The sequence below is a fragment of the Trichoplusia ni genome, chromosome 2 (assembly GCF_003590095.1).
Source record: "Trichoplusia ni isolate ovarian cell line Hi5 chromosome 2, tn1, whole genome shotgun sequence".
NCBI classification, from domain to species: domain Eukaryota; kingdom Metazoa; phylum Arthropoda; class Insecta; order Lepidoptera; family Noctuidae; genus Trichoplusia; species Trichoplusia ni.
Genome location: NC_039479.1, coordinates 11,954,843 through 11,961,106, shown reverse-complemented (window position 1 = coordinate 11,961,106; position 6,264 = coordinate 11,954,843).

Below are 6,264 nucleotides of genomic sequence, written 5' to 3'. Positions count from 1 at the left end.
CTGGGATGGGCTGAACGTCAAAGAAGTTATTCCAAGATGGCTCCGAGTTCCGGTATATTTTCATTACAAACATTCGCTAAAATATTCAATAAAGGAACTGTCTCTAACATTCATAAAACTCTTGATTTTATACGAGATTCTTGCCAATGAATTGTCGTCAAGAAATGTCCAAGAAAAGGATTGTTTATCTGGAAATACAAGAGCTAATTTTAACAAAACATGCTGCTGTAAATTATCATTATATTTATTAGATAACACATTATCCTTCAACGCTACAAATTAAATCAGTCAGCAAACGGGTCCCATAACACTTGTAACGGATCCCACGTCTAAGGGAATTGAGGGTGCCATAGTAAATTAGTCGAGTTGAGAGGATCTAGATAATTTGATTGGATTTTGAGTACAAACTGGATGTTGGAGTCTCGCATTTCCAACGCTAATCGGTGCCGGGTAGCGGGTAGTGCTCTCCAAATCGCTATTTCCAGATCAATGGGATTTATTTCGCGAGCTAAGCTAAATTGGCACAAAACAACTAAATATCCTGCAAGATTTAGCGAGTGTTGTGACTGAGCAATGACTTTAATGCTATTGCCACGCTAATAGAAACAGTACTATGCTATTAAAGCTTCGTGGCGCTGTGACGTTACCAAGTATTTTAAGGCAAATCTGTTGCCTAAAATGTGAAAGGCCAAAGACATATGTGAGTTATATCATTTTGGATAACAATAGAAAGGGAAAAAAATTACTGCCTAGCCTACTGACCTTTGGAATAAGGAGGTACTTTCCAAGAAGTAGTCCATTTTCCCAAATAACAAACCAAAATTAACATGAGTGTGTGTTTTTACGTCTAAGCAATAAAGACATGATTTATTATTGCATATATTTATTTTTTTATAATTCTTTGTTTCGTTTATCTCCTGAAAAGATTGTCTCACACTGTGTAATTAAAGATTATCTTTGTACTTTTTAATCAAATACAGGCAAAAAGAGATAACTGTTAAAACAAAACAACCGTAATTTCTTTTTGAGTGAATCTAAACTTCGAAGTAAGAAAATTACTTTGCATTTTGGAAAACGTCAATACCAAAGATCGCCATGAACTTCTAACTTTCGATATTTGAAATAATATTCTTCTAATTAAAAATTCATGTCATAAACCAAAATACAATTAATTTATCCGTTACGTCCCTATATCCGATGTATTCGTCCTAACCCCATCCATATTCGATTCGATAGATTCCCTGTAAGTTCCCCGGGTGTGATTTCTCCAGGATTTGGACCGAAAGCCCTTTTCATACCCACTTGGGATCCAACTTGAATCCCCAAGCTAATTAATAATTGGATTCGATAATCCTCTTTGTTATCAAAATTGGATTACTTACGTTAATCTACGAGTATGTAGGTATAACATGGTGTTATTGCGAGGAAACTTGAACAATAATTTACAACTTAAATATGGTACAACTACCTGACCCAACAAACGTTGTTTTGCCATATAAAATAATAGGGGTTGAACATAAAGGGTTAAAAATTTAGGGTCGTATGTATGTTTGTAAGAAATACCCAACATGGACAAAAAAAATCATTAGAATCGATCGAGCCATGTTCTAGGAGTTCACCGTGACAAGAGAATTTTATATATTAGATAACGGATTGAAAGTCATACCTAAATTGACTTGACTACTTACTTAACTATATTTTAAGTATGCCATTAATTAGTCATTTAGGTTATCATATACTTTAAGTATATCATCGTATCAGCTTATTGAACGTTAGATGCAATAAACATATTTTAATCGAACAGCAGGTTCCTACTTCACCATCAAAATACTCAACATGTCTTGTACCTATTTCATCAAAAGTACTCGAAACATTCACGAAAGCATCCGAAAACGTCGACCACTCGGAAATTATTAGGGTACCGTGGAATTAATTAAAGTTTCACTAAACACTGTATTTGAAAGCTGTTTAAATTATTCTGACGTTAAAATCACTTCGGACGGCCCGTTGGACTGATGATCTGCTGTGCTCAAATTTTCAGGTCAATTACTGTACCGAATTAAAAGGACTTCAATCAACTTTCCTAGTACTTGGAGTACTATTTATACGTACCTATGTTAAGCTATTACGTAACTACTGGTTTTGCCTTTGAGTTTGTATGTAGGTGTAGATAGTTTTGTATACTGATTTGCAAATATGAAATATTTTAGATGGGCTATCTAATCTAGAATAGCGTTAATATGAGGTATGCAATCAAATGTAAAACATCTTGCGATCAGTTTTTTTACTACCTATAATTAAAGCTTGATTTGAATGGCACGTTGCCTTTTTGAATTAAATTGAAATTTAACTATTGTATCGCAGTTCCACCAACATTCCAGACCAATGCATAACTCTGCATAAGTCATTCGGATTCACAACAAGCATTTGTGAACTACTCAAAAGCTGAGTGTGAGTAAAACGTGTAGATGATTGATTGAAATGTGGTCAAAACATCGTAACGAGTAAAAACGAAAGACCAAATTAATTTTCATAATGTAACCACTTCTAATATTGAACATCCCTAAATGTTAACAATAAATCCGCAAAATTTTCTTTGCCCAAAACTTTAAATTGGTTTTAGTACCTACTCAAGAATAATTGAAAATACCGAAAGACTATCAAACCGAAACAATCGAACAAAGTCCAATTAAAACAATTAGGTACAATACCGTCAATACTAATTCAGTGAGTGTTTGGAATTTGTTAATTGAACAAAGGGGTATCCCATCTCGATAATGGGAATTGTAGAAAATTCACGAAACAAAGCCTTTTAAACCGTGAATTATGTAGAAAATCATCTAATTATAAAGGTCTTTACAAGATTACGTACAGGCAGAATAATTCTGTATAAATTTATGGCTTATTTTATCCGAGACACGCACTGCTTTGTTGGAATAAATCCAACTCTTAAGGAAAAGCCTTTTGAAATATATTTCTTGTGGTGTTCACACATGGCTCGTCAAAAGATGAGCTTCGCGATACTAATTTAACTGGGAATAATAATAATCCCACGCGAGCTTAAATTGTTCACGAATACGAGAGCTAAACTCCATGCGGCTAGGTACCTATAGATAAACAAAAAGTCTTCCACAATAATGTGTACCTATCTATTGAAGTAAAAGTTTTTAGTCTATGACCCACTCCTTAAACTATGTGTTAATACGGTATCTATTATTGAGTACTTAATTAACTATCAACATTGGACACTTGATATATGATTTTTGTCGAAAATGCCGAAAAGGTTTATTTTGGGTAATCCCATATGATTAAACATAATAAATACTTAAAAAACACATACACGATTTTTTTAAGTATTTAAATCTGTTCCGAAAATGTACGGAATTATGTAAGGGATAATGGGAATATCTAAGGTTAGAGCTAATTAATAGCTAGAGTTAATTTATAATAATGTGGCTTTTCCAGGTATTACGTATTTTCTCAATTACTCAAAGGCTACAACGGAAAGGAGAAGAAACTTTAAGATATCTTTATTCATTTATTTATGCATAAGTTTAGCGTCCCACTGCTAGGCAAAGGCCTCTCTTCCCCCTTCTGTTTATCCCTCTCTATGGCTTACAGAGGCTAGTTTTGAGAACAAAAATTGATCCCGCCCCGCCGTCTCTTTTGAGATTGGCACGAGGTATCTTTTTGTTATTCATCTGCCAATGTGTGCCTAGCCCAAAACTCATTGCGTAAGTATCCTATAGGTGTTACCAACCTTATTCCATTCAATATTGGCAGCAGACAGCATGCATAGCATAAACTACTTGGGTTTTTGAGTGCAGTATCGAGTTGATAATGTTCAAAATGTTTTAAGGGTATCCTAATGGGATAATAAACATTAAATTTTGAAATCATAGTTTAACACCAAAATCTGGAGTTTAAAGTTGCCAATGTACATGGGTAAGAAAGCGTATTAATTAATAGTCTATCCCTCTCCAAATATGGACAGACTTTGAACAGTTACTGGATTCTATTATTGTTTATTATTACATACATTGATTTCATGACATCTAATAGCACTTATAGAAAAATAACATGACAAAAAAAAACGGAACTTTTGTCAATAGAGATTGACACTGTTGCATCGACATCAAATCGATGAATCGGAGCGTCCATCTTTTGATCGTATTGCAAATCGCAATCGTCAATCGTCAGAACGAATGCATCTGCCTTGTATGCTGTTTTTGTTTGGTTTTAGTCTTTACGTTTTTGTGGATTGTAAATTTCGTGTTTTATTAAGTTTTTCGTTTTTGTTAAGCAAGTTGTTTGTTGTTACCGTTTTTTTTCGCATCTTAATTGTAAGATGCGAAAAAAAACGGCAATTATAAAGCCATTTTTGAATAATAAAGCCATTTGAAAATGGCTTTTTTAATTTTTAATTTTAATTTTTTAATTTTCTTGGCAATTGAATTAAACAAATCTAAGATCGATAAATCCGATTTCCTTTCCTTTACGAACTTATTCGATATTTTTAAAGAATCGATTCACTTTCGTTAGGCAACTACACTTCGATTGTCAACTATTAGCTGTCACCCATATCATCTTAGAACGCACGAACTATAATCGTGATTGTAATTGTTTTGTAATGTCTATATTTTTTTGTCATGTCATGTCTGTATTGTATGGAATTCTGGAATCTATTGTATTACTTGTCTGTCATTGTGTTTTAAGATTTCTCACTTAATTCAGATTACAAGTTCACAGCATACGATTTTATCACCTAAAACCGGTCAGGTACCAATCGAACTCCGGACTATGACTTTTCCATACAAATAGGTTAAAAAGAAAATAGCTATCAACCAAGCGTAGTGGTAACAGAAATGACGGCTGAATTTCAAGCAGCCGTCTAGCTATAAAGGCTTAAGAAATACAGCCTGATAATAAACGAACTGTTTTTACCCTTCGGATAAGCATTAGTATGGAATCCTAAAATCAAACCCATAGTTAAATAGGGGATACAAAGGTCACGATCTGCGGGTCAAATGTCTTTTCTGTAGTGTCATCATTGTTGCGTAAATTTTCCAGATTCATCGTATCGTTGTGAATATTTTTGATATCACTGTCTCATAACATGCAATCTATTATTAGATATCCTACTCGTATATTTGGTGATTAGCATATGCATGTTAGTTTTATACATGTGACTTCAAAAGAGTAATATCCGAGTATGTCTTATCGGACTTAAGAGTGATTTGCAGCTTAATTTTAATCCTAATGGTAAATCATTAAAATTAAAGTTAAACTCAGATCATTCAGATTACCGTCTTTTTTACATTATCTAGTTTTCATGGTGAATAGAAACGTATACAAATACAATACCTCTGGAATCTATTACAATTATTTGCATAATACGATATACACTAATAATATAAGGAAAAATATTCTTAAACTGCCAGTCGGGTCTAAACAGCGCGTTGAAATCTATTCGTACGAGTATATCCTCAAAATTTTAACTCATAAAAAATCCGTTGCTAAATGACCATTTTATAAACGTACAAACATGACTAATCAAATTCTAGATAGTTTTTGTTGATTGACTCGTAAACTATTTATTAGGATGGCAGGCACAAAGGTCTTTATCACGAAAATGTGGTGCAATAACGATTATTTAACCTTGGTGATAATCTGATAGGATAGATACATACATATGTCTATTTTTGTTGGGCTGTGATTAGCGTTATCAGGATTTCTGGTTACCGGTGTCAACAAGTCAGACAATGTGCGGCCTGTCTAGATTTTATTCTGCAAGTAGGATGTTTCATCCCTTCTACAGAAATTTTTTGGAACGCTAGACTTGAAATTTCTTATCTGTCTACCCTGAAAAGAAATGACGATACAACACAGGGGCTGCAGTTTTTTAAAGATCAGACAAGTTTAAAATCCTTGTATAATAAGTGCATAAACGCATGCAGAGTATTTTGTTTGAACTGGCCTTCTGATTAAAGTACTAGATTGATCTGAGCAAGCGTGTGCCAGCAAACGAGATATCCGCATCGACCAGCTCATGGGACGCAACCATTTTTGGAGAGCCCCACTACCTGACACACGACATTACCACTAGTGGTGCTTTCAAAGGGATAGGCAGAAACTTACTAAAGTCGCCAGTCTGAAACAACTAAATATGAATATCAAAAATATCGGTAACAACAGTAACCGATAGCAAATGAAAATACAATTATTTAGAATTAAGAAGGAAAATTAAGAAATAATTAATAAGGT